This window comes from Prionailurus viverrinus, chromosome F2 (genome assembly GCF_022837055.1).
Source record: "Prionailurus viverrinus isolate Anna chromosome F2, UM_Priviv_1.0, whole genome shotgun sequence".
Lineage (NCBI taxonomy): Eukaryota > Metazoa > Chordata > Mammalia > Carnivora > Felidae > Prionailurus > Prionailurus viverrinus.
In genome coordinates, this window is record NC_062578.1 from 25273887 (window position 1) to 25284590 (window position 10704).

The window sequence follows — 10704 nt, forward strand, 5'->3', positions numbered from 1 at the left end:
GGAGAGAGAGAAGAATCCCAAGCAAGTCCCATGCTGTCAGCACAGGGCCTGATGCAGGGCTTGATCTCACAAACTGTGAGATCACTGCCTGGGTGGATATCAAGAGTCAGATGCTTAACTGACTCAGTCACTCAGGCGCCCCGACAATGGGAACTTTTTGAAAGCATTTAATAAAATATATTGTTTGGATTCTTTGCTTACCTCAATCTTCTCTAAATTTCATTGGTATGAAAAATAGCTTGCCCAGCTAATTAGGTAGCTTTTATTATTATTCCATTATAAAGTGTACAAGTTTCATATTTAGTAAGAAAATGAACAATTTGTTCACCCAAATTAAAGAGACATCTTCCATTTTAATTATGCTTTCAAATTATGATTTTACTTTAAATTAGTGATTGTAAAACACATAGACATTTTTTTTCTGTAATATGTAACATCTGGTTTTGTTAAAAATATTAGTTTTGCGGGGCGCCTGGGTGGCGCAGTCGGTTAAGCGTCTGACTTCAGCCAGGTCACGATCTCGCGGTCCGTGAGTTCGATCCCTGCGTCAGGCTCTGGGCTGATGGCTCAGAGCCTGGAGCCTGTTTCCGATTCTGTGTCTCCCTCTCTCTCTGCCCCTCCCCCGTTCATGCTCTGTCTCTCTCTGTCCCAAAAATAAATAAACGTTGAAAAAAAAATTAAAAAAAAAATATTAGTTTTGCAATTTCTTTAACATTTAAAGTATTTTATTTTGCCTTGATTAATTTAGTTTTTGAAAGAAATGTTCCTCAATTCCTCTTCCCAAATTATGACAAATCAGAATATGTAACAAGGATTAAGCTAAATGGGTATTAGAAGAGTAAAGAATTCACTGAGGCAAGACTAATCATCATTAAGATTATCAATAGAAAATGATTAATAAACAATGCATTGTGTGACAAGTTCGGTTGATTCTGTGTTTGGGTAGCCAAATGCTTTAGCTTTACAAATGGAAAAAAAAAATTCCTAAGCAGCTTATGGGAGAAAGTAATCATTCCAGTTACAAATGTAAGAATTTCAAATTGCATACTTCATCAAGCTGAGCTTATTTTAACTTACAGAATAGATTTGGAACTAACAGAATAAAATAATTACTTAGTGTTTCAAGTAAATGGAAATCAGTCTTCCTATGCTTATCATTTCTTTTCTGTACAATTGCAACTGTAGATATCTTGGGAAAATTATTGAGAACGCATCTCTAGAAGATAGTGGTCAGAAATATCCAAAGTATGCTCATTTATAAGCTTTTATACAGATATTTTTTCTTAGAAATTTCTTTTGCCAAGGTAAATTTTTTGAAGTAGTTCTACTTTTTGGAAATCTGATTTTGAAAAACAAATCTGATGAGATAGTAGGGGAGAGACATAAAGAAGATTTTTTTTTCACAATAAGTTCTTTGAATTGAAGCCAAATATTTGGTTCAATAGTTTTTCAATACATTGTGTGTGTGTGTGTGTGTGTGTGTGTATGCATATGAACTTAATATTCCCCAGTTACTTTTTTATTAATTAAAATCTTTATTAATTTCTAAAGGATAATTAAGAGTAAAAACTCCTGGAGTTGCATAATTTGTGTTCCAATCCTAGTTTACCACTTAAATAATGCTGCTGAGCAAATTATTAAATTTTCCAAAAAGACACAATATTTTTACCTGTAAAATGATGGTAATAATAGCACTTATCTCATTATTGCTATTATGATAGCAATGAGGTATGGGGGTGTAAAACATTCAGTACTTAAGATATTCAATGCACTTAGCTCATAGTCAATATAGGTTGTTGCTATTATTATTATCAGAATTTCTTCTAGTTGTTAATATGTTGTAATTTTAGGTCATTTCCTATTGTCTCAGACCCTCAAAAGAGTGCAGAAACTGTCCTAGTTCATGAGTTTTTTTTTTTAATTCCATGAAACAAGGCAAGTTAACAATACCATGAGACTAAAAAAAAAAAATTCTAAATGAGTGTTCCCTAGAAGTCCTTCCTCAGTTTCTACAAATAATTCACTAAACTATAGGCTTCAAAGTATTTTTTCATAGAGATTTGAAAAAGGTGGCAGTTTGGATTATTTTTTAAAAATTAACCTTAATTTCACTGGCATCATGGTCTTTCTATGGTTCTTGTGAGACTATTGAATTTTTCTAGCAGCGCCTTATGCTATACAATGCTATGAAACATTGAGATTTGCATGGTGGTTAAAAGAAATTGAGAAATCATGATCTCTCAGGTCTAGCTTTGAACTGACGCTTTGTCAGTCATCCTTAACTTACAGAAACTTATGGCTTGACCCTTACTTATGTGACACTATTACCCTAGCAATAACCTGCTACCACAAGATAAATATTACTACAATACCAAATGTAAAATCTAGCTCTCTGGGAGGTGGTGGCTGGATCAGAATTAAAACATTAATGTCACAAATTGCAGTGGAGACTGAAGAAGAGCTATCACTGTTTTTTTATGTTGAATCTATGATATTAAATGAAAGTAAACACATTCAAATTAAGAATGACTGACTTTGAGCTCTGTAGTTGTGTGTAAAGCAACATTAATTGCAGATTTATCTTGTTAATTTATTTCCTTCTGGTATTTTTAAGTTTATCTCATATTGTCTTCTAATACACCCTCTTCATGCAGGTTATTAGGGCCTTGAATTCCTTTATACTCAAATTGTTTCTTTGCTTTACCTGAAAGAGAAGTAGCAGTTCAAATTTTTGTTGTAAGTGGGTCTCTAAAGAAGAGATTGAGGGCCAATGCTTACCTGTATTCTTGCGACAATTTTCTTCTGGCTGACAACTTCATAAAGGAATGATGGTAGATTAAGGGATATAGGTTGCAAGAGACTTTTTGATTTGATACTGCTGTATTTTACACAAAATTTATGACACAAAACTTTTTAATAGATATGGCTTTGAACCTATCTTCTGCAATCAGGAGCAGACATATATCACCACCTTGCAACTTGTGAGAAGTTAATAAATAATAATTCATGGTTGTTTTTTAAACTCCCATATAAACAAGAAAAAGAAAGACAAGGATGCAAGAAAAGGCTTCAAAATCATACAAGATGTGGATGAATAAGCATATTCTTAATAGATAGTTCAAATCTTGGAGTTGACCTCTTATAGAAGCTTGTACCCTTCAAAAGAAACCTGAATTACATGTTACTATTTATTTATAATTTAAAAAAATTTAAATCTTTTATTTTTATTTTTGAGAGAGACAGAGGGAGACAAAATTCTAGCAGAGGAGGGGGAGAGAGAGAGAGAGAGAGGGAGGAACAGAATCAGAAGCAGGCTCTAGGCTCTGAGCTGTTGGCACAGAGCCTGACGCGGGACCCGAGCTCATGAGCCATTAGATCATGACTTGAGCCAAAGTCAGACCTTTAACTGACAGTCACCTAGGTACCCCTTACTTTCTTACTGTGTGCTGGGTTATAGCAACTTCAGCACACTTGTGTGATTGAACATTTTATGACCATTTTATCACTTGCCCAAGTCCATTCTCTTCATAACTATGCTAAACGATCTCTTACACAGATAGCCCTGTATCAAATACTTCATATATATATTGCTTAATTTAATTCTCCCCAGAACTTTTTGAGGTGATTAGAGTAGTATTGTTAACTCTAATTTATGGTTGAAAATATAGAAGATGAGAAATGGCTGACGGTATCAGGCAGGTCTTTGTCTTACCCTTACCTTTGCCACCCAGTTCCAAATATTTTCAGTTCAAGAACTATTTCCCAGCATCTGTGGGAATTAGTGCTTTAGTCCTGAAGAAGTGATCTGACTGGACCCTAGAGCATCCTCTGTATCATTTAACACCTATACACCCTCCAAGTTTAGTTCAACCTTCATTTTCATATGGAATTACTCCCTGGTCTCCATAACTAGGTCAATTTTCTCTTATATGCTGTCAGAGTACCATGCACTTTCACTTTGTAGTATTTATCAGAGTTGCAATTCAGTTTACTTGCGAGCTAATATAAAATTGTCTGTCTTCTATGTGTCTCATGCTCCATGAGGGTCTGGCCAATGATCGTTTTTACCCAACATTAGATCCCAGAATCAAGTACAATATCACGTACATTGTAAAGGGACTATGAATAGAAAAGAACTGGCAAGCGCTCAACCAAGCCAAACAAATCAGGGTTTCTTTAACACAGGACTATTGGTGACAACAAAGTGGGAAATGTTTCCTACTTTTCTGACTTGACCAACATAAAAGAGGCCAGAATGAGACACCTGAAATAAGAAGCTGAAACTAATATTACACTATATGTTAACTGGAATTTAAATAAAAATTAAAAAAAAAAGAAGCATAGGAGTGGGGTAGCCAGAGTACTATATTTTACCATTAGGGGGACTGATTCAGGAACTAGGTCGTATTAATGGATCTAGTTAGGAAAAAAGGCAGGGCTTTCTATGTGCATTGGCTCTCTCTGTGGTCATGGTCTTTCAGCCTAGGGCAGCATATGAAAACTTGGGTTGACAATGGCTCCTCATCAGCTAATCATCAGCTCTTGACAGCTTCTGGGGGCAACAGTTCAGATTGCTTGTCTCTACAAATAAATTGCAGTTATGGAAAACTTAATAGTGGTTTCTTCTTGCTGTCTTTTTTAGGGTTCACTATAAGTGCATTGAGGCTTTCCCCAAGTTTCCTAGGTAATTGGAGTTTGTAACTCAAGGTTATTGTCAATACCTAAGCTAGAGGACAATCCTTCTAGTGGCAACTCCAGGCTGTGCTATTTTTTTTTTTTAGAACACATTTGAGGCCTTCTGGAGTTGTATTACTATGTAATAGTTACATTATTGTATATAATGATGCAGTGTCCCATAACCAGCCACTCATTTGATTCATTTTCCTTTGTCTTCAGGCAGAGCACCATTCTGTTCATATTCTGCTAGTTAAGGCTGAATTACCCTATATTCTGAGGGTGCTGTGGTACTGTAGGAGTTTACTTTGTAAAAGAACCCCTCTTCCCAGACTCTCCAGATATGAACCTACTCTTGTTTGATCAAAGATAAGTGGATGTCTGGCATGGGATGGAGTCTGAACATCTATATTTTGATGGAACCAATCTAAGTTGTCTGGGGCAGAGGACCCTGATAAACTTCCTCAATTACAGAATATACTTCAGAAGTATGTAATATAATCAAAAACAGTGTAATTTGGTCTCAATCGGAACTAAACACTTCATTTTTATAATAAATATTTTGCAATAACCCTTACTATTCTCTAATAAATTAAGTCATGTTTTCAGTTACCAATATATGTGATTAAACAAAAAGAATCATCTAATATCAACTATAAAGGAGAAATACAGAAGAAAATACTGTTTAATAAAGTAGTATAATTTGCAAAAGACTGGTCATGACTGTAATGAAAGACAAACAATTAGTAAGAGGCTAGCACTTGTATGTAGAAATTCATGAATATGGCAATTATAGGTAAGATCTGTCCAGATGCTTACTGACAACTCAAATCCCATGGACAACCTTGCCTTTAAACACCTGCTATTCAAAATGATGATTAACTCTTGGTAAAATTTCAGTAAGACACGATATAATCTTCTTTGATTTATATGGTAGATGTAGTTCTGGAAATTTCAATACATACTAAAAACTTGCTCCAAATATTTTAAATTTGTATATAAAATGGACCTTATTTTTAGGATAAGGTGAATTTAAACAGATTATGCATATATATATATATATGTACACATACATATATATATACATACATATATATATATATATACACACACACACATACACACACACACACACATATATATATATATATATATATGTATATATATATATGCATATAGTGTCTGGTAGAGCATTTAAAAGTTGTGTGGGACTAACTATTACATTGCAGGGCACTGAACATCTCAGACTCCTACCACCTAAATGATGCAACATATCTTATCATTGTTACAATCCAAAATATCTCCACAGATTTCCAAACCAGAAATTGAGAATAATAGTTGAGAACCACTATTTTTGATCTTCTGAGATGCTTATTGGTTTAATGCATGCACTCAAATTGTCTACTGAGGACCCAGAGGGAAAAGCTTTATTGGTTGAAAAAGATCCTCAGACCCATAGTCTCAACAAATAGCCTTTACATTTATAAATGAGTGTGCAGAAGTGGGTATTGTACAATACGAAAATTTTGGATAATTTTCAAATGTGTATAGTATATCCTGTTATAACTTATAAAGTAACAAATTTAAAATCATTTCAATATTTGTGGAAAAATTTTTTATTTCATATTTTGTTAGCTCAAGGAATAATAAAAACTGTTATGTGGAAGATCAAAAATATGTCTTCAAGTAAAAAGAGGTCTTCAAAAAAATTTTGGTTTTAAAGTGTAAGCAGTAATTGTGAAGGAAAAGTTGATTTATTGTCAACAGTGTAATAAAGATGATATCAAGGTGTGGGCCAGAATAAAAGGTAAGAAATCATACTATAATGGCCACGGTTTGTAGCAGATAAATGGAGGCCATGCAGTAGCAGCTGACAAGTTAGTTAGGAGGCAGATAAGCAGCCAAAGTGCCCTAAAGGCTGTCAGAAATGCTATTGATTAGTCAATGATCGATTTTATCAATGTTAGTAGGGTGGAGAGGGCAAATTGACTTCTTCTCCTTTTTAATGTCTCATTGCCCTCACAACTTATGGATACACTTAAGCTTTTTATAAACTAAACAACTCACCCGTTTTAATATAATCAGTATATTTGCTATCAAATATATGAAGCTATTTAGTTGGCTTTGCATGAAAAAGTGACAAGTTGATTAAAAGATACTTTACTTACTATTAAGCACTTTGTAGCAGGTACTTTTCTGTATTTAGCTTATTTTAGCTGCCAATTATGCTGTCCTGGAAGTGTGATCACACCCACTTACAAATAAGCCAACCAGAGACTCCAGGGACTCGTGTCTTACTCAAGGTCACACTTAAGTATGCCAAGAATTGTATCAATCTTAACAAAAGTTCAGGGTGGCTTGATTTAGGGCAGCCTCGAACAGTGAATGAGAAGTTCTGGGGTGTCTCATCTATAAGACAAATACTAAATTAAAACCTGTCTTACAAGCTGATCAAGTTTGTGAGTGATTCAATTGCTAAGACTCTCATTTTAAAGTTCCTCTGTTTCTCTCTTCCACTTTTCAGGTATGACCCAGAAGAAGAATTTAAAAAAACACAACAAATGAACAGCATGCATACTTCATAATAGACATTTGTAGTGATAATTTTAGATCTAGGCTTTGCAATGAGAGCTAAAATAAATATTAATAAAAATAAAGCAATGGAAGTTGTCAGAGTTGATGTCAATTAAACCATGTTACACTGAATAGATGGAGATTTCTACATTTGTGAATGGTCAGTTTTACAGGTGATGGACATTTCTATAAATTGACAACAGTTGAGTCAGCATGAAAATAAAATAAGGAGGGGCTCCAGGTTTACTTTATAGAGATGCTGAATGTTGAATTCTGCTAAAGTAATTTTTTAAACTTTATTCCTATAGAAAACAGTGGATCTAATTTTTAGTCTTCTCAGCCTTCTAAATTGACAAATAGAAGCACTTCTACAGCCAGAATCATGCAGAAGAAATATTTATGCTCAGTGCTGGAGTCTTTTAAAGATTTTTGGATGTTTGATTCAGAAAACAAATAGGGTTGTGAAAGGTTGGGTCAGAGTTAAGAAGGAAGTAATTTTGTTTTTCCAAAATCTTGTTCCAAAGCAATTACATTTGAACTTGAGTGTACGTGTCACGAGTAGTGAGTTTTGGATTACTTCCTAATAGTCCTGAATTTGTTATTTTTGTGAATATTAGGTTTACTCTAATGCCTATATCATATTCTTTTCATTTCAATTTTAAGGTATTTTTTGTGAATGATTTTGAACTTTGCTTTTCCCCCCAAAGAACTTTGTCTTAATATCTCGACCAGCTCATATAAATAGAATGTTATTTAATAACATTTTAAAGTTATGTTCATTTTTATAATTTAGAGGATCATTTGTTTGGTTGGTATTGAGTAGAAATAGCTGTTGGACAATTTTTGTCAATAATATAAACAGCATAACAGCATGCATATTTCTCCAAGTTTTGTCGGATCATCACTAGCATTTTAAAAGCAGACCTATTATTTATTCTCCTTTTCTCCTTCATAACAGTCTCATTTGTATGAATGACATCACCATATTTCCAAGCATACTACAATTCCTCTAATTTCTCTTTTCCCTTTTTTTTTTAATGTTTATTTATTTTTGAGACAGAAGGATACAGAGAACGAGTGGGGGAGGGGCAGAGAGAGAGGGAGACACAGAATCTGAAACAGGCTCCAGGCTCGGAGCTGTCAGCACAGAGCCCGACGTAGGGCTCGAACCCACGAACTGTGAAATCATGACCTGAGCTGAAGTCAGGCGCTTAACCGACTGAGCCACCCAGGCGCCCCTCTCTTTTCCCTTTAAAAAAAATATTTATTTACTTATTTTGAGAGAGAAAACACGCACATGCGTGAGCTGGAGAAGGGCAGAGAGAGAGGGAGAGAGAGAATCTCAAGCAGGCCCTGCGTGGGGCTCAGTCTCATGAACCTGGGAGATCATGACCTGAGCCAAAATCAAAAGTCAAACGCTTAACCCACTGAGCCACTCAGGCGCCCCTCTTTGCTTTTTATTCAGTCATTTACCTGTGGCCTCCCTTCACAATTCTCCAGATGCTCCTCTGCCATTCTTCATTATACCACCTGAATTTAGACCCTAGGAGAGCTTCATTAACCCTGCACATCATCCAAAGTGAATTTTCCTAGAATTAGGCACTTATTTGCTCAAAATGCAATATCTGATAATTTCCTATTAGATATACTCCAAAGGACTTATCCTGATATGTGATTCCTGCTATAAATCACTCTCCAATAATTTCATACTCATCAACTCTTCCTTTAGTTTCCTTTTATTTAGTTCATTACTTTTCCCTAAACATTTAGAGCTTTCCCAATTTCTGTGATTTAATTCATGCTCTTTGATCTATCCGGAACTTTGTCTAGCCTTCCAACCCACATCTAAATTTGTTTGATCCTTAAATCCCATCTATAATACCAATAATTCCCTGATTATCTTAGCCAGATGTAAGCTCTTCTTTTTTTCAAAAAAAGAAAAAATTCTAGAGTATTTATTTTCTCTACCCCTTTTGGGACACTTGGCACTAGAAACATTCTGGAGAGTTTTCTAAGGTTGTTTGTCTGCTTAGTGGCAGGCTACACGGAGGTCAGGTCTCCTGAGTCTTTGTGTCATTTGCACCGGGTCACATTAATTTACTATTTAAATTATCTGAACTTATGCTATCTAGATAAACACAGGCTTGGCTTCCTTGTGCCTTTGAGAGAAGCCAAATTCACACTGTGTAAAAAAGAAGACCTTCACAGCAGTGGAGTCCCAGCTGAGATGCCCATCAGAAGTTGCTGAAACAAGTACTCAACGCAAGGAGTTCCTAGGCAGTCCTGCCCTCTCCTGTGAAGTCAAACTCATCAACGCTAAGTTCCATCTCAGCATTTTATGAGATCTTCAGAGGTTGAGATTTTTTTCATAAGAATGTCCAAGATCAAATCGTGCACAATTTTAACAAGAATCTTACCATAAGTTTTTTTTTCTTTTTCTTTTTTTTTTAGTTGACACAGATGATGTTTTGATTTCATGTCCATGAATGAATCACTTGGCTTTACCCTGCTTGGGATGGGTAAATTATGATTTTTATCTGTATTCCCATCAGGATATGGATAAATATGAAACTCTGGCTGGGATAATTTGATGTGAGGCTTTTGGCTTCTTCAAGCTGCTAGGCAGCATGAGTCAGTGATGGCTGGAGCATGCTCTGTACTCCATTGCTTGTCTCTGTGTGTGTTTTCATCAGTCACACAGCAGTGGGTGCATGAATCACTGCCTCAAGGACTTCCATGAGTGCTTCTATTCTGTTGAGGTGAAAAAGCTTCCTAGAAGAGAAAAATTCTACCTTCCCATGGCAGAGTAAAATGGAGTTAAAATTAATGCGTGTGTGTGGGTGTGGGTGTGTGTGTATTCATACCAAAGTTCTATCAGAGAAAGCTAATCAAAGCTTTCTGTGATTGATTAAATGTACGTACATACATAGCTGTCAGAATATTACACTTTCAAGAATTATTTCAGACTGTGGATATGAAAATAGGTGAGTCCAGAAATGTTGACTTCTTTTTCCAGATCCTTAAATTCTATAGTTTTAAGAGGTAACTGATAAAAGTTTTCTTATTTATTAATAACTGCTTTCTGAAATCTAAGTTGACTTTCAATTTGTTCTATAGTTTGCCAGAAATTAGTTTAATAAGTTAATCATTGCTCTAGCTTGATATTTATTTCATCCTTCTTCCCCTAGATATGCAAATATATGTCTCTTTGCTAATATCTTTTCTCCATTCTCTGGTCTGAAAGCTGATGCGAAGAAGTCATTAAAATTGATAGCAATATTCACCACTTCAGTGAATAAATTACACTTTCCGTTTCATGGAGGTCCCATTATCTCCAGCCCTGACCCCTTCTTACTTCTCGACTTGAAAGGATCCTGATTTATCTGCAACTCTTGTGCAATCTCCCTTTCATTTTCTACCCTTAATTTTCTTATCATATTTTTTACACTTTTAACT